The sequence below is a fragment of the Embiotoca jacksoni genome, unplaced genomic scaffold (genome assembly GCF_022577435.1).
Source record: "Embiotoca jacksoni isolate LCO1_2020_lvr unplaced genomic scaffold, fEmbJac1.0.p SCAF_5, whole genome shotgun sequence".
NCBI lineage: Eukaryota > Metazoa > Chordata > Actinopteri > Embiotocidae > Embiotoca > Embiotoca jacksoni.
This window is the reverse complement of record NW_027185403.1, coordinates 16,396,431-16,423,918: the sequence shown is the minus strand read 5'-3', so window position 1 is coordinate 16,423,918 and position 27,488 is coordinate 16,396,431. Positions and strand designations below refer to the sequence as shown.

At 43.4% G+C, this 27,488-nt stretch overlaps 1 protein-coding gene across 1 annotated transcript in view; it reads right to left on the bottom strand.

The window, feature by feature from the left end:
- Positions 1 to 27,488, bottom strand: part of tenm1 (teneurin transmembrane protein 1) — a 170,528-nt gene that overhangs the window by 116,636 nt on the left and 26,404 nt on the right. The window lies entirely within an intron of this gene.

The window sequence follows — 27,488 nt, the reverse complement described above, 5'->3', positions numbered from 1 at the left end:
CTGCACCCGCCAGCCCAAACTACCCATGTGATGTTTATTATGAGATCTGTAGCTCGACGGAATGAGCTAGCCAGCTGTAACTCCCTCACATTGGTAACCTCAGGGTCTAGCTACAGCCCTCTCAATCTATCATTTATCATTCTCTTTCACTATCAGTCTCCCTCTTCCCATCTCTTCCTCCCTGCTGCTTTCTCTCGCCTTTCAGTCTGTCTTCTAAAACTGAGCAAAGACTAATTACAGTTTTGCTTAATGCAATGTGTGTGCATATGCTTGCTTAATGCGTGCGTGTGTGTGTGTGTGGCTGCAGATGAAGCCGGTGTGCATCCTTCCATGTGTGTGTGTTAGGCTGTATTCATGAGTGTGCATCAACTGGGACATTAGCTATCACTGTTTAGGGGAGCAGCTCACGCTTTATGGTTACAGCATGGTTCCAGAAACAAGGCAAATCCCTCATCCCGAAAGACCAACTCTGTCCAGCTGTATTGACAATGAATATAACATTAGCCTCAAACCAGAGGCTTCGGTTTACCAGAATCTAGTGGACGGACATTCTTGGCCCTCAATTCTATTTGCTGCCAAAATGTTAGCAATAATTTAGTATGTAGAAATGAAGCCCACCTGGGAGATTACCACAGACTTCCCTTTTCAAGTCTAAGTAATGCACAGATAACACAGGAACAGATTCCAGGACTCTTGCCAGATGAAAACTGAGAAAAGTGAAAAATGTAATAATCTTGTTTCAGTTTCTATGGCTAGCATTAAGACCGGCATTGCGCTGGAATACGTAGTTAAACTCCTGTTATGTTTAAAACAAGACAACATTTCCTCCAAATATTGTAGAAAAAACAGTAACAGAATGCTTTATTGTCAATCTGTCCACATGCACTGACATCATATTGTTGCTTTGATCTCAAAATCACTGCTGTCTTTTGTACAGATATGTGAGCGAGTACGGCATGTCACATCCACCAATGTTGACTGACACAAGACACTGCACGTCAGGTTTTATGACTCTCAGTTGTTAAAATTTCCAATTTCCAAAACATATAGTGTGGCAGATATGCAAGAACGCCATGGCAGGACGGAAGCAGTTCTGTAAATGGCCTATAAACATTTCCTCATAATAGTTCCACAATACCATCTGCCCAGCTGAAAATGTCGTTTTGAAGATTGTTATAGTGGCAGTCATGATGACATTTCCTCCTTCCTGTGTGTGTGTATATTTATAGGTATAAATCTGCATATTTGACATCAGTATTTACACAATAACTTTGTGAAAGCTGTCAAAACACTCTTTGAAGAAATGACAAGTTTTTCATCCTCCAAGATGCATCACTGGTTATTGATCTTCTAACATGGCTGAATTGTCTTTATCACATTTACAAAGCATGTAATAAAATGGTTTTCTGCATTCTCTGCATACCCATACAAAGAAAATAATCTCTTCATTTGTCATAACGTGCCATTACTCAAATCACATATTAATGTCATGGTTTTCCCTGAATCACGGAGGGGGGTTTCACTGTTAGTGTTGGCAACTGTTTTGTTTTTTTTAGCATTGATGCAGAATTCATACACACACAATAAAATTGGATCTTAACGTATTGAGGCTGAATAACAGCTGAAACTGTGTGTGCAACTTGTGAATGTTTCGGATGTATTTTTACAATCATTTCTATACTGCATTCTGTATATGAACCTTAATATTTTTTTTTTCTTCTGAAACTATAAAGTATTGTATTGCATAAACAACCTGCTTCACCATCACCACTTGAAATCACTTGATGATTTCCACTGCTCATCTGGATGAGCTCTGTAAAGTGACGATAGGCCTGGTAAAATGACAGGAAATGTATCCATGTCATTACCTGGAGGTGCTGTTTAGTCTAAACTAATGGATGTGGAAAATGGAAGTTATTTTTGTCTGATCCACCTCTGAGTATTAAACATGACACGCTTAGGGAAAACTGACAGAACATTTTTAGAGCACTGCCGCATAGTGTGCCATTGTAATGCACCAGGAGCTTTAAAGCACTCCTTCAGTTTTAGCATTCTATCTGATTCATCAGTAACTGGGAGTCCTCTGAGTCCAGACAGAAATCCCTTGCTTTCCCTGTTTTTTTTTTCCAGATAGTGGAGATAGATGTTTTTAGCAGTTGTATTTTTTACATGCAGTGCATTCCCAGGGCTGGGAACTCAAGTTGGCAACTTGTACCCAAGTCGTGCTTGAGGCGCTGAATCAGCTTTAGACTTTGTTGATTTCAGACTTGATTCAGACTTAAATGTCTTGAGGACAACACAAGGCATTCGGAAATTGTGAGCATTCCTGCCAAAGCTTATTTGTGAATACTCTTCACACTGTGCTCTTGCCAGCAAAGGTTGATACTGAATCATAACACATCAGCAGACTAGCTCCAAGCTAAAAACCAGCTCCAAACACTAACAGTGTTAGAGAAATACTTTAAAACCTTAACTCAACTAAACTGTTAACTAAAATACTCCATTGAGTCCTGCATTCGAAATATTACTTAAATAAATGTACAGTGAAGTGTTATCAGTAATACATATACAAATAATTAAAATAAAAGTACTCATAATGCAAAATAGCTCTTTGCAAAGTGATGATACTGCATATTTGAAATGAATACGTTAGCAGAATTTTAATGTTACCATGGAGCTATTTTTATTTCACACTCTGTTGGTCAGTTCAACATCTAAAAATGCAACCTGTTAAGATAATAATGTTATCAATATTGTTGTATGTAACGTTGTTTCTCACCAATGTGTGTTACATGATGTCGTGCTCTTTTGGATGTGGGCCATCACTCTTAGCTGTTTTGCATCACAAAGGAATACATTGGAGCATGGCAGTCTGCAAATATGATACAGAAATATTGACTTTGCATATACGTTCAAATAAGTGACACCATTTAGAAAACTTTTATGTTTTCTATGTATTGGCTACTTTATAGCAGTATACTGTACTCAAGCCAACAATAACAAAGGACGTGTGCCAACTAAGTTCTCTCTAATTAGGAAGACATTTAAAGCAAACATTGACAAACAGCAGAAGCAGCAGGCTTTTGTGTTAAGTCTGAACCCTCCAAACTTTAGTCAGATGTACTTTTGGGGTCTTGAAAAACATTCCAAATATTGCTTGCAATAAGAAGGAGTTTAATGAGAAATTATTTTCAGCCCAAATAGCTCTCAATTGTATTGAAACCAAAATAACAAATCCAAATTATGTCTGCCTCTCAAGTCTCAAACGCCTTCCAGAAAACCTGAGTTATATACAGTCGCTACAGCCTCATCTGCTACGGAAAAAGTGTCCAGGAGCAGAGAGAGGACAAGGATAGAGGGCCAGGGGAGAATGTAATCTTGGTGAGTAGGGTGACACAGGGGCCTCGGCTGCCAGATGGTGCTTTAGAAGGCTTAGCTAAGGCAGCTTTGGGTCTCCTCTCCCAAAGATCCGCAAACTGACTCATTCCTCTCCTCTCACACAAATGCATAAATGGCAGCAAAACACTTCTCACTCGATCACACAAAGTCACATCAAACACACAAGCTGTGATGTTGAGTTAAATAGTAAATGTAACCTAAATAGGCTTGGCAATGTAGGACCGGGGCCGTGGAATATTTGGCGTGCCAGCCAGGAGTTCAAAAACATCAAATCAAGTCTGTGGGGAGGAGATAGAGGCCAAGGGAGGGGCCCCTACAGCTCTAGATGACAGTCGTGACAGTGGAGAACATCCCCTGCCCTGGGGTTCTTCTGGGACTTAGCCCTCTAGAAAAGACACTTTTGGAAATGTAGCTTATGATACATTTTCCTGGAATCACAAGCTTTTGGTTACATAAGCGAGATATTAGGAAAAGTGTTTTATTGCTAGCAGAAGGGAGATCTGGGGGGATTTACTGGGAAATGTAACAGGTAACAGGTATTTGGGCCAGGTATTAAAAATGCATTACTGTAGGTGAGATGGACCTTAAATAGCACAGGAATTAAGTATTTATGATAATTTTGGCATTTAATGCCAAGTCCTATTAATGAGATGAGAGGAGAACACAGTAAAATATGACACAAGCACACATGCCGTACACAGAGTAATGGTCGCGGCGTGTAATGAGTTAGCTGTCATGATGGCGCAATTCTCATTTGGAAGGGATATTATCAAGTGGGTATAAAACTGTTTAAATGAAAAATGAATAACGTGTGCAAAATAATCTTGTTCACGAAGGCTCGTCATGCTCATTAAAATGTTCTACTTTCTGTCTCGACAAGCCTGACAGATGTTCAGCGCTACCTCTACAATGTGTGTGATGGGCAGAGAACATCTATAAAGCTACAGTTCAAAATGTTGCAAAATAAATTATAATTCAGGAAGGAAACAGAGTCTGGCCTGATGGTTTTTTTTGGGGGGGTGAGAGCATTGAGGTTCTTTTAATCCTTTCTCATCAGAGAAAAATATTTTATTTGATCTTTGTTGTATCTTTAAAATTAAAATAGTTACATCACTAAGATGTGGTTAAAAGGGCTCTTTGGCCATTTGGACAACAGTTCAGTCTTTGTATCAGAACATTATTTTTCCCATCAAAATCAATTATGTGTACTCATTCAGTGCCTCTAATAAATGTTCTGTTTTACCGTTGCACTATTTAATAGTAAAGCGTGGCTGCATTTCTTTTTCTTTTTTACCGTTTTCTTATATTTGCAATAGGTATATTGCTTTGAGATGTTTAAAGAATAGTGTTGCCAGTCAAAGTGGAGGGTAAAACAAAAGCAATGAATAATGTTGGGGCTTGTTTTTATTTTATTTTATTTTTTTTATTAAATACAAGTTTTGAGCCCCCCACAGCACTAATTTTCCTACAGTCACGTGTGGAGGCAGGACACATAATGTATAGCTTCTTTAATAAAAATAAACCAGCACATTTGATGTGAATCAGACCATAAAAACACAAGCACCAATAATATCAAAGCCTAATATTTCAGCAGGTTCTCTCCTCTTCTTCACTCCTTGTGTTTGCTCACCCCCGCCCCCCTTCCTCCTTTTCCCTTTTTCTTCATTATTGTGCCCAGCACTCTAGCACAGACTTAATTTCACTTATTACAGGGAAGCCATATAAAATCCATAGAGCCTGACCTCAACAATATCTAACCTGTCTAACAGAGGAATATGACCGTTTTTGAGAACATTTAACACGACCAGGCCCAGCAAAAATACCACATCAACCACCCCACTCTAAAAATAAAAGATTAATAATTTCCCCCAGGATAGCTTTTCATCTATCTCGCTTCTTAATTGACTTGCATTAAATTGCCGCAAAGTTTATTCCACTGCTGTGCTTCAATGAAATAAATAATTAACCTCATAAAAAGGTCAGACAACTGAAATTAGAACTAACTGGTTTTGTTCTTCTTTTTTGTGATAATGAAATGGGATCCTGCCCCTGCTGACCATCTGACTCTCTGTGATAATTTGTCTTTGTCTTAACGCAGCTCCTGACCAGAGATAACGCATTATCTCATCAGACATTATAAGTTCCAATATGACTCCCCTCATTGGTTGTGTGCTGATGGTGCTGGCATGAAGGATGGTATTATTGATAATAACAACAGTGAACATATGACAGCGGGGACTAATATTGTTCATGATCATGGCGACGATGATGATGTTGAAGATGACGTTTCTGATAACGGCGCTGCTGGTGATGGAAATAGCAAAGATAATGGCGATAACATCAGTAATAACAGTGATAACAACGATGATGAAAACAGCATTGATGGCGGCAGAAACACTGATAATTACGTTGATGACAGTGGGCTCTGAGACAGCAATTAGAATAAAATCAGCCATTGATTCATCTCCACAGACGGGGATAAACAATGGGATTTCCATTCAACAAAGTGACACAATCATGTTGTCCAATTAAAGCAAGAAAATACAAATGAAGAAACCGAGTGCTCTAAGAGCTTTTCCCTCGCATACGGAACCCAGTCGATTTTCATACGGCGTCTGATAATTAGCAGCCATGTATCATCTGCCGTTTTCATACCAGGAGGCTCACTCAATGTGCGTGGAAACTAAGTGCAGACGGATGTATGTGGAGGTGTGTACGTGTGTGCATATTTGTGTAATTGCTTGTTTGTACCCCCATCTCCAACAACAACTGCGGAGCAACTCCACAATCATGTTTAGGCTGCAGGTGATTCTGAAAGTAGCAATTCCCTGGAGAAGTCACAAAACCTCCTGAGTGCAGCTCCCCAGCTCTACAGCGAGAGGCTTACCATCACTCAAACACTTCACTGCAGGGGCCTGTGCTCACATTACATTTTCAGGAGAACATGCTCCTGTGCTATTTAAATGATCTGTTTAAAACTTAATTAATCAGCGGATGTTTCGCACACGAGCTGGCCGACCAAACTTTTTTTTGATCTTAATGAATTTTGGCTGTTTTGCAGGAAGAGGCAAAATGAGGCCAGTGCAGGCTTGGCTGAATGTAGCCTATAGTGGAATAGAAGCTAGCTGAGCTCAGCTCATCTCTCCTGAGAGCGCAGCAGTGTCCTGATCCTTCCTGACCTTGTCACTGCTGCAGGGTGCCCGGTCATTACCACCACTGCCATGGAGCTGTGCAGGTGTGTGTGTATGTGTGCGTATGGTGCATGACACACGTCCATGTGTGTGCATGCATGCATAAGTAAATGCATATGAGAGTCTGACACAGCTTTGGGAGCATGCTCAGTTGTGGTGTGACATCATGTGAGTTATTGGCTGTAGTGGAAATTTGCATCACCAGGAAGAGGGCGTGACAAGGTGTTTGAGACTCAGGAGGTGAAACGCCACAGCGGCCATTACGGTGATTAGTGGGCACATTCATCTTTTACAAGCCTCACGATTCTCTCGCTCCTTCCTCTTCGCTTTCTCCCTCCGACATATGAGTGCACACCGCATCTCCCACAACCCCAAAACAATCACAACAAGCACACACAGGGAGTACGGAGGAAGAGTTTCGCTTGCACACACATGCATACACTATATTTCCTCGGACTCTGACACTAAAACAGGAGAAAATGCCTGAGCTTGACAGCAAACAAACCAACAGGAAAAGATTCCTGGCAGGCTAAAGAGAGAGTGTTATCAAAGCCACAGGAATGCACCACCAGCAACCCATTTTTCCACTGAGAGAGAGAGAGAGAGAGAGTATGCGCAGTGTAGTAGCAGACCTGAGCTGCTGGTAATTAGAATGGGCTCTGAGGAGAGACAGGCAGTGGAATGAATGCAAATGAATTCACTGGCTCCGGCACTGGGCTCCACAGCCTTACTTTTCATATAGCATGCCTTACAGACATGAAGCTACCGGCACAAACAGAGCAAGGCTACACAGTAAACACTGAGTGACATGACTGCGAACACGCATGTGCCCACATGTCCACACACGACAACACAGACACGCACTAGTGTGCAAACAAAGTGTGAATCCGCAGGCCTGAAACAAATATGAACCCAGTGCATGAGGTAGCACGCGCACACACAAACACACATTATACTAATCCCTGCAAATGCCACAGTGTTGCCTGTGAAAAGAAAGGGGGTGAAAATGTGCGTTCCAAGCGAACATCCCCAGCATGTCCCACAGCGGAATAAACAAACCCTTCTTAATTGGTGTCGATTTGGAATGGAGTGATGATTCATCATGCAGAACTCCCCAGTAGAGTATTGGAAACCCAATCATTTCTAATCCATATGACCTTGACAGAGGGCCAGAGTAAGGCTGTAACTCCTTCCACACACATTGTCCGACAGACAAAGTCGAGGCATTGTAACTGACTTTACAACTCGTTGGAATTGTAATGCGCCAAAGTCAGATCACTTCACTGATTACTCCATCTCAGTCAGCGGCAAATCTTTATGAAGCACTCAATTCTCCACAGCAGTCATAAATCAGGGTACTATAAGCTTTCTGTCTCGATGATGGCACGCCAGAGACACTATTTCCATACCACGCCGCTCCAGTCAATAATTCCTATTCCCAGTACATTTACCAGTGCTGCTCTCAACTTCAAGATGTCCACTGGTACTACCAGAGCTCACCTCTACATCCTCAGTGGTTTGCCATGTGAAATGTATATTAGCAACTCTGTGGTTCTTCTCAAGGAGAAGCAGGTCGTCTGTGAAGGGTCCCGCTTTTTACTGGCTAGTGCAGTAAATGAGTCTAATTAACACATCTCCCTGCCCATCTTAACCAGGCATCCAGGGCCAACTAGAGTCTTATTATAGAGTAGATTATGCATGTAATGTCCCCACTGAGATTATAGTATGGAAAGCAGTTAGGAGCGGTGTACATACTGTATATGCACTGTGCACAATAGGACAGGGCTGAGTGAATATGGGAAGACGGGGAGAGTAGCAGAGGGGCTGCTTGGTATTCTGACTGGGACGTAGAATAGATGGTGGAGGGAGATATAGATACAAAGAGAGAGAAGAAGAGGAAAGAGATGTGTCTCCAGCAGCACCTGCAGACTCGCCTGGCGGCCATCTTGCGGTCAATGAGGTGAGTGCAGCCACAGCCCCGGGTCAGCATTAACACAGACCAATGACAAGTCGGCACTTGCCCTCTATTGCAACAACATCTTGCCGTTCCACTCGACTGACCGCACCTATCACACCGATCACAGCGCACACACATGCATATTCCTTTACGCTCTTCTAACACTCTTTGTCTGTCTCTCTCTCTCTCTCTTTCTCTCTCTCATACACACACACACACACACACACACACACACACACACACACACACACACACACACACACACACACACACCAGGTGAAAGTTAACAAATGTGGGAACAGATGCCCCACATCAGACTGCAGTTGCCCTCTGCTCCCCGCATGCCTCCAGAGAGACAGAGGAGTACCGTTAACGAAGATAAGACACTGCAGTCCTCTGCTGTCTCAACACATGCTGACCGGGGAACACACACACACACACACACACACACACACACACACACACGCACACACATTTTGGAGTCATTTTTTTAATGTCCATATCAGTGGGAAGCTAGAAAGATGCAATCAAAATATCAGTAAGGCCTGCCTGATGCAGCGCTTGCTCCTCCTCCCGATCACATCCGCTCTCCTTCAACGACAACTGTTTCTCACCAACACTTTCATATTCGTTCTTTCGGGGACATGATTTCCGGTCATCCAGGCGGCCATTGCCCTTTTGTTGAACTCAAGTAGCTTCTTTGATAGGTGAAGAGGAAAACAAGATATTTAGTGACCCTCTTATATCCAGACATTCAAACGAGGGAGAAAAAATACTTTTTTTTTCCTTGCTGTAAGCCTAAATATTTCTCTTGAAGGTGGGGAGGTACATCTGTCCCTTACAGACAGTTCAACAAAAGTTCCAAATATGTTCACACCGATACAGACATATTTCAGCTGCGTAAACTATGATAGCATATTTTTTATAATTAGGAGATTGCAAAAAGTAATTTCACATCTACGATTGTCTATTGCTCTGGTAATATCAATCAGCTTATTTGAACAAATACATTTAGAAAATGTATATTCTGAATATTGATTCAGTGTTTGTGCCATATTTGAATTTAAATCAAATTTCATGAGCCTTTTGCTCGATACTCAGGGTGCTTTTTTTTTTTTGCTATCCTTTGAGGAAGACTGTCTGGCTGCAGGGTCATCCAGGAGATCAGACTGAATAAACATCAGCAAGCAAGACACACACGCACACACACACACACACACACACACACACACACACACACTCAAGGAGGAAGTGGGAGCTCGTGAGGTCGATGTTTTTGACCACCAATTAAGTAGCAGCTTTTCATTTGATCGTTGCTTTATCACACTTGTGTGCTCTCCAAGCAGACGAGGGAACGGGCTGAGAACATGCAGACGGATCAAAGGTTTACGGTTGTCTTTCAGTGATGAACCGACTGACATCAATCTATCACCCCTCACGGTGTCTTCCTCTCTATCTGACATGGCCTGGATATCCCTTGGTTTCCACACATTACATGATTAAAGATCTGTCGGCATATAAAATCTGAGCCCTTGGGCCGAGAAGATGGCAGCGGCCCACTGACCGCTGGCCCCGAGACTGCAGTCACAGTCTGAAAATATCCCGACGATAACCGCGGCGCCAAACACCTAACGCTGCAAACTTGTCAAGAATATGCAGACGTGTCGCGGTGTAGTATGCAAATGCAAGATGAAACCATGCATGACATTCTGAAAATTAAGAGACAGGTCAATAACAGTGAGACAGCTAAGTGTGCACTTAAATATAGCCAAGTAGAAGGATGTTTAGACAGCCATTAGCTAACAACACTTTATGACTATTCAGAAGCCACTTAAAGGACACACACTTCCAGACACTTTTAGCTATTAGCAGCCATTATCATGCAGGTATAATCTTGTGGAATGATGTGCAGCACAAACAGTAAGCACAGAGAAAACTAAAATCCATCTAGAAGATGATGTGAATTCTGCAACAGTGGGGCACAGTACAGGTGTTTGCACAACCCACAAACACCACTATATTTTAGCCACACAGACACACACGGGCACGCACACTCACAGACTCACACAACAGCTGTAAAAACCAACAGCCCACAGTGGGGAGAAACATTAAAAGCATCAATATGCATCAACCCTTCGTGATCATGGCAACCACCAACAGGGAAAATGTGACACCGCTGCCCTTCACCTCACCCGTCTGTTTTTCTATCTACAACTGTGACTAAAATGGACACTAACCCATGACACAATAACTACAAAAAAAGACAACAACCAGAAAAGACTGTCAGTGACCCCTTTCTAAAAGGGTCAGTTGCTCCAGGGCTATAAAATCTTAAAAAGCAAAAGATAATATTCTGCCTTAGCTATGACTGTGGAGACACCGATGAATGGAGAGCGAGGGGGAGCTCAGACAGGACCCCGGCCTTAATGTAGTTTGTAATTGTAAGTGTTGGTCTTTAATAAAAGCCCAGAGTATTTGGTCAGGCTAATAGACTGGGCTCTCTAAATCCTGCCTGCCATGCATTATTCAACAGCCATTAGCTAACGCCTCATCTGGGAGGCTGTATGAGTCCCATCATCGGCTGGAACCCATGCTCCGCACACCAGAGGTGTGTGTGTGTGTGTGTGTGTGTGTGTGTGTGTGTGTGTGTGTGTCTGTGTGTGGAGGGGTGGGGTGGGGTGGGGTGGGGTGAGGGATTAGCTCGGGAGGAAAAGGGGGGGAGGAGGAGATGCAAATACAGGTATGGGAGGGAAGAAAGGGGAGGTTAAAGAGGATTCAGAGGCGAAGAATCAAAGAGGAGAACTGACGAAAGATGGGCGTGATGTGGCATAGGTGAGGGTCTGTGATATGGAAATGACTACAGGGAGATGAAGAAATGCCTGGATGAAAGCCAGAGGTCATATGGTAGACATATGAAAATGGGAATAGGTTGATTGAGGGAAGTGTGAGGAGAAGTGACCGATGGAAGGAGGCAGGGGATGGAGTGAGATGTATGGAAGTATAGGTGTGCTGGGCGAGCCTTAGGTCACAGGGAGGCTACGGAGAGCAACAGAGAATGAAAGAGATGCCAGCCTGGAGTGGCATTTTCTGTTGGCTAGGAACATAAATGTCAGATGCTTCCTTCCGCAGCACCCTCTCAACCTTTTCTTCTTTCAGTTCCCCTCACCTCCTTCTCAACCTCCCCCTGCTCCTTCCACTCCACCTCCTGCCGCCCTTCTCAATCTGCCCACCTCTCTCTCCGTCTCCCCAGAGTAGTGCCAGTGGTAATTTTGCTTTCAGAGACAAGAGAAGGCCATAGAACACATGGAGATGCAGACTGCTCAGTTACCATGGTATCACTGGCCAACAGGAATGGCGCCAAGACCAAGACGTGTATGTGCGTTTGTGTGTGCAGTGGTGTGTACGGGTGTGGGCATGAGCGTGCGCTCTTGAGTGCATCTACACGTCTGGGTAATGGGTGTTTAGCAGGCCTGCCAGACTTGTCCCAGCCACTGCTCTCCCAGACTACCAGGTTCTCCTGACCCTCTGCGGCAGCCCAAGGACACTCTCCTGTCTCTAATTAAAACACAACCCTGACACACACACACACACACACACACACACACACACACACACACACACACACACACACACACACACACACACACAACACACACCCTGCAGGTCTGCAGCTTAAAATAACCTTAAAAGGAACAAGCAGAGCCATCATCCCCTGCACTCAACACCTCTTCAAAATCCACTCAGCGTTTTCTCACCAGGCAGCTCCCAGGCAGACTCTGCCTCAAATCTGCAGGAACATTCGCAACAACAAACAGCATCTTCAAATGCAGCCCTTGTTTATTAGAGGGGTTATCAAAGGACCTGCATTTATTATTGCATGGCCTTCGTGGAACTGTAGTACTGTTACACTGTCACAGTATTTGAAAATAATTGACTGCCGAAGTGTTCGCCACCATCCCAAAACCACAAGAAGGTGTCTGGAAAACAGTCGCTGTGGCTGCGGTCGGTCGAAGAAACAGGCAGTTATTTTCAGAAGGTAAATGTGTCCAAAGCAAAATATTACTGCATATTAACACAGTCCTACAATTTATGAATCTTAGGTGGTTATGTTTGCAACAAAATACAGCACCTCTCCATACTTTGAGAAATCTTTTTATCCATTAGGACCCCAATTGAGTCTTTCAAATGTATCATGTTTCATGGCCATCATCTCAGAGTCTCTTTAAATTGTGGCAACCTGCAGCATTTAACATTCATGTTGTATTTTCTCATAAACTAATGCCACTGTGTTATGTATGATGCTTCAAGGTAGGGAACTAACTTGTATGGACATCACACGTGACGCGCAGCATTGAGACAGCCTCTTCACTTCATCTCCAACAGACAATTTAACATGTTTACTTCCTCGTTAAGCGCATGAGAGATCCTGATGGAGGAATCCCAGGGAGGCAACGGCGTCCTGTCACTGCAGGTTACCACGGAAGCATGATTTAATGGAACTGTCTGTCAGAAGGCTGAACAACAATCTGTCAACCAACAAGCAGAGGTAACATAAACACACGCAGACACTCACCAGCACATGCACACAATCAAAAAACACAACAGAGATGGATTGTCATAAACTCGCCCCACTCTTCCTCTTGCTTTCTCTCCCTCACACACACACACACACACACACACACACACACACACACACACACACACACACACACACACACACACACACACACACACACACACACACACACACACACACACACAGGCAAACAAAAGCAAAAGCACATATGTCCAACAAGGTTCTGGCAACAGATAAGACAGGCAGAGATGAACACATAAGTGCTCCAAGCGCATTCAGAGAAATCAACGGTTAGAAAAACACACATCACCGGCGAGCCCCCCCACCAAGAGAGGAGATGAGTGCCAGGAATACACTCGCTGCATCAAGCGGCACAGGTGTTATCAGAGCGGTTTGCAGAAGATCCCGCCAAACAAAGTATGACTGTCATCTCCGCAAAGGCAGCAGCGTGGAAATCAACCCAAACAAATGTAATGAATGGTTCACAAAGTATTTAGCAGATTAGGCAGAGAACTCTATGCATGATGGGGGCCCAAATCCAAAGCTCATTACATGAGGCACTGCATTAGGAGCTCATACAAGCCAGTATACAGTTCTATCCCCCAGCTCAAGTCTGATTTATATCCTCTGCTGCCCCGTGAATGAGCAAGAGAGCAATCACATCAGCCCAGCACTGGGCATCTGCTTTAAAAGCCTTTTCTTTATTGTATATTTCCACCATCAACCCAAACTGGCAGGACAGAGAGCTCTGATTAGCATCAAAGCCTTTGATTGCCCCACTCAACAATCAGTGCTTCTCTCCTGTACGATGCCTGCTGTGATGCATAAATGTGTGTGTGAGATAGAGAGAGAAAATGTGTGTGTGACTGGTGCGAGGGGGGAGGAATTATAAAACATCATGGTATCCAAATGACTCCTCCCTATGCAAGAACACACGTGTATGCGCATGCACTTTAGGTCTTAATATTTCAAGATGAACCTAAATGTTCTTCCAGCATGCTCGCCTTGAAACCCACCTTTTGATGTTAAACATTGCAGCACCATCCTCTGGTCTGGACAATTCACTCCGGCCCTGAAAACAGGCAGCTTCTTTAAAGATACCTCTCTCTGTGGCTAAATATGATTAGCTGCAGAGGACATTGTAGCCCTCTCCACAGCTAATACATTTAGTATGGATTGTCTGAGGGGTAAGGATACAGCTAGAAGAGAGATCAATATTCTAAGTCAGAGTCTGTCTGGAGAAGAGGAACCATGCTGCGAGATGGTTAACTGTTGTAAAGCTGCAAATGCTGTCTGGAAGCACCGAATGCCCGGAATCCCACGATATTGAACACTTCTTCAAAAGGTAATGCTTAATGCTCAAGCTAGGCCATAGGTTATGTTGAGTGTGTGCATCAAGCAAGGAGCTTGTTGAAGATTTGTTGTGGATATCTCTAAGGATGAGAGATTATTTAAGGCAAATCTGGATGATTCCTTATAGTCCATAGTGCACCACTTAAGACCAAAGTCCCATAGGGCCTTGCCTCCATAGGGCTGATGTCAAAGTGGTGCTCTAAATAGAGAATAGGGCGTCCTTTGAGATAGAGGGGAAAAAGGACCCAGATTTAAGTGGCTTCATTTGCATGCGTGAATCCCTCACTTAAAGTCATTTGAATCGCACACACGAGCAGCCACAGACACAAACGGACATGCGCACATGCCCTCACACAAATTCCCAAGCACACACACTTAGCATAGACACATTCTTCCCCCTTTTTTTCCTAACGTCAGAGGACATTAGCACTGCATCTATTTCTGGAGGCCCATTAAGGCCGTAAAACATTTAAGATCCACACAGAGTGATTCCTACTGTCAGAATGACCCGTTCTTTCCCCATTTCTCCTGCTGGTGTAAAATAAAGCTGACACGAAGCTTGTGACAGAAACATGTATTTGGTGCCGCTCCAGATTCAGCTGAGTGGGCTGGCACGGCAGCCTGGATGGGTGGGGCGGGGGGAAGTGGGGTTGCGAAGAAGTTAGGTGGAAGTGGAGGTGGAGGTGGAGGAGATGTGTGTGTTGGGGGGGGGTCAGTCGTTCGCCCGCCAAATGGACCCATTTTGCTGAAATGTGAAGCCGGCACTTTCCTGACACGCTATAATAAATCTATCAATTGTGTGTGGGTGCGTACGTGCGCGAGTTACGTGTGTGTGCACCATGCATGAAGAGGAAATTGGTGGCATCTAAACAGGAAATATCCCCTTCTCCTCTATAGATGTGACAGTCGCAGTAACAGCTAACAGCTCAGCTCACCATAACACAGGATGGCATATGCCTTATAATGGAAATGCATTGTACCAGTGAGGGACAAACATGCACTCACAAGGGCACACATGCATTTAAACACACACACACCTATAGAAGCTAATGTGGGATGAGTAGACAACCTTGTCTGCCGTCTATCTTAAATGCATACATACTGTACATGTATCATTTGCTGTCCAGCGCGGACTAAATCCATGAAAGCAGCCATGCTCGGCTACTTTAAGGTGAAATGACAGGCTTCTAGGAAGTTCTTAGAAGCCCAGCAAGCCTGGATAGTGGCTCTTTCCAGAGGGGGGTATACAATACTAGCAGAATGGTGGCTCTACTATCATTCCCCCTAATTTTGAACACCCCTCTCCCCCCCAGCCTGTGTTTCCCCCACCGCCCATCCAATCACACACAGAACCGGTCAGAAACGTTGGCCAAGCAATTGGCCGAGCCAAAACAAGCAACTGGCACAAATGTTGCTTTAACATCTTTGTACATTAATAGCTCCATTACATGTACATGGCTGAATACTCCATTTCAGAAAAAAGGGTATGCAAAGCAGAAATTAAATATTTTCAGTTGTTTCTTACCAACATGTTTTAACAGCAAATGTATAACTTCAAGAACATTATTTTTTGGTTTGTTTGTTTGGTATTTTCTTTTAAAGACCATTTTTAAGATGAAGGACTGTGATCTTTCAATCAAATCACAGCTAAATAAAGGTTTTTACTGCCTCAGTATATTATTGTTTAATATTATAGATTAAAGCAGACATGTGCGAGCTGTGCGCTTTCCATTAATTAGAAGAGGTGTTACTTATGCATGGATGGAAGTTGAGATGCATCCATCCATTTAAATGTGTCTTGCAGTAAACAACGTCAAACATGCATTTAAACCTTCTTTGGACAATATATTGTAGCGATTACAAAACCTCCCCTGTGTTTTTCTGGCACCGCTCACCACACACATGCAGTCACAGATAGGAACAGTTTTTTGGCTTTACACTACTTGATGTGGAAATGAGAAAAATACAAAATACAACTCTTGTCTCGTCTCATTGGACGGTTTGTATTACCTCAGAGATTTCTGAGCTGATCTAATTCATGTAACATCAATTTAATCAAATTAACTGCATAGACAACACTTCTGAATCGAGGACTTAGCTGTACAGTGTTCCTGACATACTTCATTTCACAGTAGTTGTTAACAGTTAAACTAGAGAGCCCCTAAATATATTTGCAGGATTTATGGAGACATTAAGAATTAAATAATTAAAACAATGAAGCTTTTTGTTAATGCTTGACTTGGCTGAACTTTAAATGCCCTTTTTTGTCATGTTCTTCATTCTGTCCAGCACTTTTATTCTCACTACAGTCTAATTAATATCTCAAGATAGGTTTAGCAGATTAAAGCATTCTTTACTGAGTGAGACAATGAAGTTTATGTCATGTGTTTTCTTATATTTTCCACCTACGATTTGGCCAACACTGACCCACACATTAGTTTTTCATCAGATTTTCCTATGGCTGCCCTCCACGCTCAGAAGAAAAGAGGTGGAGTACAAGGACTAGTCTACAGAGTTACAATTTTTCTTCAAATGTACAAATGTGTACCCAAGTGAGTGAAATGACCTTTAAAAAACATGTCACGAGGAAAAACTGAGAAAATCTGAGATACCCTTTTGATGGACATTTATTCGTACATGGAAGGAAGTAGAAAAGCCATTCAGACCCCGCCGCCACCGTGCAGGTGACCCCATCATCCAGGTGAAGTTGCTGACAAGATGATCCCACACTGGCTTTCCACCCTGAACACTGTTAGTTATGCTTGATGGTTCAGCCAAGCCAGAAGCACCGCTGCCATGACTATAGGTAAGTGCAATATCTGGGACTCAATCCTCTGATTGTCCCAGATCAAGACTGGTATATTTTTGATCCCATCCATCACTTCCTTTATCACTATCAAAATCTGTAAATTAATTCTGTGTAGTATCTAATTTTCTCTGTTATCTCATTATTTTGTATTTCCTTTTGAAATTACTTGTAGATTGCTTGTTTTCTGGATGCATTTGAAATCTGATTAAATAAAAGACAGATATGTCAGCAGTGACGCCTGATGTGTGTGGCGTTTCGTGGACGTCTGGTGAGCTAATATCTGCTCTTCAGTAACTATTACGAAAGTGGTAATACATCAATACGACAATCAAAGTAGGTCAGCCGGACCTTAATCAGACCAAAGTCATTTTGTTTTGGACAGCGCTATGTGCTGTATGTAGGTGATGTGATGTGATGTGATGTGATGTGATGTGATGTGATGTGATGTGATGTGATGTGATGATACTGAAACAGAGCTGAGGAGATCGATAGACAGACAGAACATGCCACTTTCGTATCCTGCTTGCTTTGGTTGTAAATATAACTTTTGGCCGAAGCTCCATTTTCTGTAACACAGACAGAGGGTAAACGACAAGGAAGTGAAGGGACAGTCTGCGATCGAGGAAGAGAGAGATAGCCGCAAGCTGTAAACAGCTGCTTCTATGAACCTCCTCCTGCTGATTTTCAGTGATTATTGTGAATGCTCTGATTATTAAATGTAAATAAATAATGCTTTTTAGTTTCAACAGCTAGCACGTAAGCGCTGTTGTTTTGTTTTGATGCCTCCAATGACTTTTTCTCTCCCACTGACCCAGCAGAACAGCTCTCTGTATTCTGGGACCTCCTGATTTACAAATTAAGCTTTGACTTTATCCCTCTGTGCCACGTCATTGTGTTACCTGACCTGTCTGAAGATCGCTTTCTTTTGCCGACACAATTAAAATTCTAATTACACATGTTCAAAGTTGACAATTCAGCAATAGCACGTTGTCGCTGTATTTCAAAGTTTGACACGAACAATATGCAGACAATGCTTTTAAAACACTGTCAAACCTTTTTTGTGTCGGATTATCAAATTACAAAACAGTACCGTATGTGTTGGAAGATTGCTGCTGTACCTGTGACTAATGACTTAACACCACATGTGTTCAGAAAATTGTTTATGATGGATCAAAGAATACATATCAAGACTCACGGGGGCTCTTGGCGGTACACTTGTAGAAAATGTTTTTCCTTACAAAGATGAAGCCCTCCTGTATACCTCCATTTGAGTGTGTTTTGTGTTTTCATGTATCGACTGTGAAAACAAATTTCCTCTCGGAGGAAAATAAAGTATCTGTCCACTTTACTGAGGTGCGGGGTTGTACTGCCTTTGTCAATAATATTCGTGTAGATGTGTTTTCTCAACGCGCCTACTGTAGCACCAGGGAGTAGTCGATATCCCACAATGCACCTCTGACCTGTGGGCAAACCTGCCTCACTCTTCCTTTCAACTTCCGATGGACATTGATTTCCAAGCAACTCCCACTCCTGTATAAATGCGGCAATTGAGGAGAAGTGAACGGGATGTATTTGAAGTACAGACGAGGGGGCTTTGAGGAGATCGGAAAATACGGGAGAACATCCTCTCAGATCCAGCGAACTCACAACAAAAGCATCGAAGCACGCTAAAGAATGCCACAAAGAAGAATCTGTTGCCGATGTTATTGTTCTCCAGATCACAAAGTACAGTGTGTAAGTGCGAAGAGTGTTACACCATGGAGGTATGATATGTGATGTGCTATTCTAGGGTGAAAGTGTGTGTGCACCAGCATGTGTGTATTAGTGAGGGGAGGCGGTATCTAGGTCTGTGTGATGAATCTGTTTCAGTGGCAAGCAAGGTGCTGCTAGCAGCATGCCGTCTGTTAATTCACATTCGCTGCGGGTGGTTAGAGTCTGTGGCTGATGATACTGGGAGGTGTTGAGAAATGGAGGGAGAGAGGAGAGAGGGACTTGACGCATGAAAAAAAAAAAGATGATCCCTGATGTCAGCTGTCGGCTAAACAAAATATATGGTAAAAATATGTAATATAAGTCTATCTGTAACTCTCTGACATTTACTTAAGAAGTGAGTTCCCTCGCGGTTGCACCGCAGGAAATAGTTGCACTAGAAAAATCTTAAAAATCGTTAAGTGTACACTGCAGCGTCAAGAAATGGGCTTCACAAAAGGAAAAATTTCAGCTCAATGTGCCTGAGTGTGAAGCCGCTCGTTGCTTGTATTAAGTAAAATTAGCGGGAGCAGCAATCTCAGCTGGAGAGGTTTTGATCTCTGAGCCATCATGTCTTCATTAAAGTATTAACCGATGATTGCAGCACCACCAACCAGCCGTGTTTATTTCAGCAGCGATTATAGCCTGTGTTACACCCGCGCAATCACAACCTTCATCTGTGATAAACCTTCCCATACAGCGTTGCCTCGCGTGGCCGTGCGACGGTCATGAGAACATTAATCCACAGATTTCTCTCTCTCCTGTTTTCCCTCTCTGCCTCTGGCCAAACATTAGCAGTGAACGTGCATCACCCTACATTCATTCCGCTGATGTAGCACACAACTGCAGATACATTTGATACATAGCACGTCACACCCAATTGCCTCTCTCACTCCTTCTTTACCTCCCCCTGCCTGAGATACCAGGGGAAATTCATTCAGCTAAGACGGTCCAGATGTAAATAGCTCTTGCATAAGCCCTGCCCACTCAAGATCACACCAGGAAAAGAAGTTGCAGGGCCCTGGGCTATGAGGACAGGAGGGTGTAGTTAGTCCAAACCCAGAAGAAATATATTTAGTTGCTATTTTGGATCCCTTTGTGTGGTACAGGTCGAAATATAGCCCCAACACTGGTTTATTGTGGTTGCCACGTCTGTTTCCTGTCCTGTAAAGCAGGAGGAAAAGATACTGCTACATCACCCACATCACATAAATCAGGCATGAAAGCATAATGGTGAGGATTTGACTGAGGGCAACCGGGAGGCAAAGACAAACGTATGAGATATGACTCTCATTCATTCTTGCTCCCTCTGTTTCCTCTACTCAGTCTGTGTGCTGACCCATCTCTGGTACTGACCCAAAAAAGACTGGAAGGTAGAACCGCATCCACCTATTGTCAGCTGAATACCCCATTATCTCCCTCTTTCTCTCACCCTGCGGCTACATAGGGGCTCGGCTCATGCTTTCCCGAGGTGATCATCTCTCAACACATCTCACAGGCTCGACTCATTTCCGCTCGTTACCCAAATCGAGCGGGGATCTTCTACACTCAGGCATCGAAAAACAATAGATGAATGCATCTTGAATGAACACCACACCCTCCAAAAAGGAAGGAGACTTTAAGACGAGCACATCTACTCTGTCTAAAAACTACAGATCTGCAGTTTTTAGTAGACCATCTGTTGTCCATCTGTAACCTCATGGTGTAAGGTTACAGCAAGGGGAGTGGCTTCCAGTGTCTTGGCCACCTTCATGCTTCATCATCTATCCTGCTTATTATATTTCTCCAAATGAACAAATTAAGTCAAACACCTCCCCTAAACAACAATTGTCCCATCATAATTTAGGAACCATAATGCAGCACAGCAGATTAATGTAGATGTAGATGTGATGATATAGATTTCTCCACATGCTGAAGTCGTGCACTCCAGTTAGAGTGAGTGACATTGTAGGTCATGTTTTTTTTTATCTTTCTGAAACCAAAATACAGGAGCAAAAGTACAAAGCCAATGGATGAAACAACTTTATCTGCCCTCAAATGTGCCTCTGATGTTCACCATGTCCAGGTGGCTCTCCAACTACAGCAGCAGTGTAGCCTGGGGTTACTTCCAGAATATGGTCACATCTTCATTATATGAATACATATAATGTACTTTAACCTGTATACTTTTTTTTCCTTATTTAATACATCTTTCCAACAGTCACAGTGTAAGCTGGAAAAGGTCAGTGAGCCCGACGGCTAACGACATCATCAAAAGCTAAATTAAGTCAGGATTTAGCAATCGTAGCGTCCAGTCAATCATTGCTTCACACGAAGGTCGGGCTCAGTCTTAGAGATAGTGGAAGGAGCTCAGACATCCGGGGGGGAGCTCGAAATAGAGCTGCCGCTGCTCCTTCTCGTCAAAAATGAGCCAGTTGAGGCGGGTCGGGCCTCTGATTAGGAGGCCTCCTGGGCACCCTCCATTGTAGGTTTTCCAGGCATGTCCAACCAGTAGGAGACCCCGAGGCAGACCCAGAGCAGGCTGGAGAGATTATATATCTCATCTGGCCTGGGAATGCCTTGGGATCCCCCAGGAGGAGCTGGAAAAAGGTACTGGGAAGACGGACGCCTGGGCTAACTTGCTCACCCTGCTGCCACCACTACCCGACCTAGAATAAGCGGGGGAAAATGGATGGATGGATGAATGGCCGTCCAATCAATGAAAGAAGACTGGTGTGGGTTCGTGTTACTTTGACGTAGAAAAAAATATATCATCACTCAATAGTAATAATAATACCTCTCCAAAAAATGAGTCTCACAAATCCTGTGATCTAGACTTGTTAGTTTGCTTAAAGCTGGAGAGGGTTACAAAGTGATGGAGACAATTTAGTTCTGCAGGCGCTCAGCTAAGACGACTTGAAAAGCATAACTCAGAATGCTCAAAGAACCCCAGAGTAACAGCTAAAGGCTGAAAGGAATCGTGCTGAACATGAGTCCACTGTTCACAAATCATGAAGAATGTTTATATGGAGCATGATGTCCAACCATGCAACATGAAGGAAGCTGCTGTCCTCCCAAAAAAATATCACCGTGTATCTATTTACCAAAGACGACACTGAGGCTCCAGAGGGCTGCTTGGAAAATGTGATGTAGACAGATGCAACACTACTTATGGTGTGAAAAGGCCAATGCAGTCCCACATGAAAAAAATCATCCCAGTGAAGTACAGTGGAGAGAGCATCGTGATTTGGATTTACTTATCTGCCTCTGGGTCTGGAACAGCTTGTCATCATTGAGGGGAAAAATAATTCCAAAGTTTATCAAGGTATTTTAGAGCGACATTCAACATTACATTCAATAATGAGTTCAAAGAGTGGCCGAGTCAGAGCCCAGACCTTTACCCAACTGTTATACTGTGGAATGACCTCAGGAGAGGTGCTCACATCAGACATCCTAATGAGGTGTCGGGGTCCAAAAAAAATCTATAAGGAGAAGAATTTCAGAATTTGTCCTGAAAGTTGTAAAGGTCTGATCTGCTTTTTTGAGGATATTTCTGCCGAAGGATATCTGGGTCGTCATTTACACCTGCATTGTGAATGCTTTGATCATACCAGCAGAGAACTAATTCCAAAGGGGTCACATACTTTTTCATGCCATAGTAACAGTGTTTTGTAAGGTTAGAAAAACTGTGTTCAAGACTGGAAGATTCCAGTGGAACATTCCACTGGAACATTCCACTGGAACATTCCACTGGAACATTCCACTGGAACATTCCACTGGAGCTGGCTCCAGATGATACAGTTAGGATGTTATCATGCTGATACTCTTATCATCATTTGGTCTAATTCCAGGCTCATGTTAGAGGCTCGGTCCTGCTCTTTTATTGGATTCTGGGAAGTTTACACTTCAGAAAACTTCAGCCAACATTACAGGCTTATGTTTGAATGAAATATGAGTCCCATTTTTCCAAACGTACTTAACATACTTGGACTTTCTCTACACTGTGATACAAGAACAATGATGCTCCTTTATTTTCCATGTCTTCTGTACTGCTGGTGAGGATGCTGCCATTTTGCCTTGCAGTTTTAGCGTTCAACTTTTAGAAGTCAGGTGAACATTTTTTTTTTTTTTTTTTTTTTTTAAGAAACTAATGGAACAAATTGTAGCTCGATTAGCTAGCTAGCAATAGCAAATAAAATCAGCCAGTGCCAGCTGTGGTATAAGAAGGCAACATAGAAATAAAAAGTCTGCTCATGTTCACCACTGTCTGAAGTTAAGGGACCTTTTTTAAAAGTTATTATACATTTTGAAGTAAATCTACCACTAAGTTAGTGTTATGTTCCATGCAGGAGTGAAAAGCTGGATAGGAATAGCAACATCAACGAAGAGCGAAGTGGGCTTTCCTTTTGGAGATGCACATTAAAAAAAAGGGCTTTTTCAAAGCCTACGGTGCATAAACACAGGACATGCTGAGTAAAAGTAAGTTGTTTTTTTTTGGTGAGGTTACCAGACACAAAAGTGGGACACGTGCCCGACCGTAATGTCCAGGGTGGTCATGACCGTTGACACTGGTTGGTCATGTGACTACTCTCCAAAACTGGACTCTACCTCAATATAAACATCACATTAAGGTCTGGGGAGAAGCGCTGTTTTAAGGACAATCTCAGGGAACAAAAATCGCTGTCACAGCAGTGCGTCAGCTTGCGCAAATACATATATGAAATGAACACTTGAATGCACCAGTAAACTTTGCCAGTAAGAGAAAAATGTCTAACTCTGATTACACGGATTTGTGCTACAAACCGCTCGGAGACAAAATCTTCAGAAGAAGACGATGCAACAAATGTAATGGTAGATACCATAATTACGTCAGCAGATGTGTGTGTGTGTGTGTGTGTGTGTGTGTGTGTGTGTGTGTGTGTGTGTGTGTGTGTGTGTGTGTGTGTGTGTGTGTGTGTGTGTGTGTGTAGGGGGAAGGGAGGGGGTTGATAGGTGACTGACTGTAATTGCAAAGCTACTTGCAATCATGATGATTCATATTGAGTTACTCTGCTGCAATATGAAATGTTACAGTATGTTCAGTGTAAAGGTTTGCTTACATGTGCTCTTTATACATCTCGCTCTACCTGTAGTCGTCAATGTTGTGTCTATGTAATGTAGTACTGGCCACAGCAGTCACTGAATATCATCTACCTTCGCCAGACTCACTGCACCGGCTGGTGCCGATGTGATTCTGCTAGTGCGCACACACACACACACACACACACACACACACACACACACACACACACACACACACACACATTGGAGAAAAACATCTGTTTGGAGCGAAATACACATACACGGACAAAAATACACAGTGTACACTCACTTGGAAGCACATGGACATACACAAATGCAGTGAGCGCATCCACAGCCAGAGTACACACAGTCACCCCATCCACCACACACGAACACACATAAACACTATCTGGAAATGGCATTGAGCATCTGTTTGGACAGCGCTAGCACATTCAGTTTTTGTGAAACACTGGCAAGAGACCTGCGTTGGCCATGAGAAGCTTTTCTACTGCAGCACGATGACCGGGTGACCAAGCAGCCATCCAAATGTCTGCTTGCTTCATACACACACACACACACACGCACGCACACACACACACACACACACACACACACACACACACACACACACACACACACACACACACACACACTCACACACACACACACACACACACACACACACACACATGGACGCACACTTTCAGCCCGTAGAAGCTGCAATAAAAATTCAGTTGCACCCCCCCTGACATCAGCACTCTCTTTTCCCCAAGTCACCCATAAAATGCTGTTGCTTTTAGCAGCATTCTGAAGCATTTTAAGAAGCGATTTATTTAACAGCATGATTATCTATCCGGCGTTAGGGTGATCTAACAAAGTGATTGGGTGTGCTATTAAAGCCCTCTCCTCTGGCACAGGTGGCAGCTGTTCAGAGGACAAGCAAAAGAAAAAAAAAAAGAAAGAAACCAAACTCCACACTTTGATGTATTCGTGATATTTTCCATATGTACACAATCAAATCTTTGTCACGGCGCAACAGCGGATAAATAAATCTTTAGCACAAGGAGAAAGTGGTCAATCAAACATTCTATCACGAGCCCCAGTGGGCACACACATATCAACGAAACTCCCTCAAAGAAAATATGCTAAAAATAAATACAGCTTGGTGTTGGAGGCCTTGGGATAATTCCCTGTATTGTAAATGTGAAGGTGATGTCATACGCCATTCTGTCATGTCTCATCTTAACAATAATAACAATCTCCTTAGGGACTGCCAGTTAGCATGTACATACATCACATCAATGCCACTTTATAAAAGCGCCCCATTTGTGTTGCTGACAGCTCGGTTGGGGCTCTAAAGGTGTGCGAGTTTGTGGTGTGTTTGCATGCATGTGCTGTGTGTGCAGGAAGACAGACAGCGTCAGGAGCAGAGATGAGAATAAACAGAGACAGAGGAGGAGAGAGAGAACTCTTAAGGCAGGGAGAGTTAAGCCAAGGCCTGGAGGAGTTTTCAGTTATTTACATATGCAGATTCTGGTCACCCCAGATCCCTACCCTCATCAAGAGAAACCAATTAAAAATCTCTTCATTTAATGTTTACCTTAATTAACCGCAACAATTAACAGCTTTCCAAAGTCCTGTTGCGGCTTTTTCAATTAAAAGCTGTTGTGACAAAGGTTGCAATCCCATCCTATAAATTATATGGACAATCCTCCGGTGAGCAGAAGAAGTCCATCCCAGGGCAAAAGTGAACGAGTGAAATGGACTCATATATCACTATCTTTTTTTTTTCTTTCATTTTGGCTTGTGCTTGATCTCGCACCTGACTTCAAAAAGGGTTTTTTTGTATTTTTTGATGTGGACAATCATGGCTGTGTGTTCATGTGCACGTGCACACTTGGGCATGTGCATGCGTGGGTGGCCCGCTGTCCAACCAGCAGCACTCGTACTGGTCAGCAGATTGTTGGGTGAGACCCAGTGGACCATTAGCTGTCCATAGCAGTCAGGGCAGAGCGCTGATAATGACAGGTGGTGTACACACCCTGGAGGTCTGACAGGCTCGGGGCATCGTGCCATGTAACTACAGCCTTTACTACTGGCACCATGGCTGGGATGGCAGCCCTTAACACTGGCACTGATGCAGCTATCGCAGAAGTATCCCCGGCAGTGTTGCGGCAACTGCGGCGCAGGAGCAGCCATTACTATGAGCACTTTAACTAAAATGTCAGCGATTGTTAATGGTGGGGAAACCACTACACTGTCATTACTATCAGTGACACACTCTTGGCAAATGCATTCAAATCCTTATGAAGGCTCAGATGACAATTCTGATTATCAGACTAACAATGAACGCGCACGTTCATTATTCAGACGAGCTTTTTTCACAGCGGAAGCCTGCTTAGCGACAGGTTCGATTCATCCTCACAGAGGATGGTATTGTGGCGGATATAAAGGTCCTGATTTGCTAGAAAATAGAGGAAGAAAATTCTGTTTGGAAAAGTTTGAATTTCCTCCTCCCCTCCATGGCAACTGTTTCCTTGTCAGTTCAGTTGTGTTGTGGCTGCATTTTTCTCCCACCCCTCCAAAATACACACTCCACTGACCCTCTCACACACAGAACATAAAACAGGAGGAGAATGTGTGGGCATCTGAGTGTGTGTGTGTGTGTGTGTGTGTGTGTGTGTGTGTGTGTGTGTGTGTGTGTGTGTGTGTGTGTGTGTGTGTGTGTGTGTGTGTGTGTGTGTGTGTGTGTCCATACAGGCACCTTTGTGTCCTCCACCCCCTCTCAGCTTCTCCTCCCCAGTGCAGAACACTCTGATTTGCACTAATCTCTCAGTACACTCTCACGGCTATTGTTCCCTTCTGCTGTGAGCTTATTCATGTGCCACTCACCATGCTCTCCTCTCATTTTAATACCCCAACAGCGCTGGGAGCTAAAAACAGTTTTAAGCCCGCTTATTTGACTGTTTATTAAAAAAAAAAAAAAGGGAAAAAAATCAGCCTCGCCTCTCACCTCCTCTGCTGTGTAGGTGATCGCGGGATTGTGCAGAATGGGACTGCTTATTAAAATGGCAAGTAGGGGCTGGACTCTGTGATGTTTCCATCACACCGTTTATGTACACAGACAGCCTGTAGGCAGCCAGTGGACAGCGTGAGATGAAAGCTACGGCTGATGTTCTGATTTGATGACTGTTGCCATGGCAGCGGGATGAGAATGGAGGAGGGGCATAAGCATTTACAGAGAGACAGAACATGAAATTATCCTTCTCACTCTATCTCACTCTTTCTCTTTCTGTTTCACACACACACACACACACACACACACACACACACACACACACACACACACACACACACACATATATATAAACATACATCCCCAATCCCCCATCAACCAGTACTACAGTCCAGTAG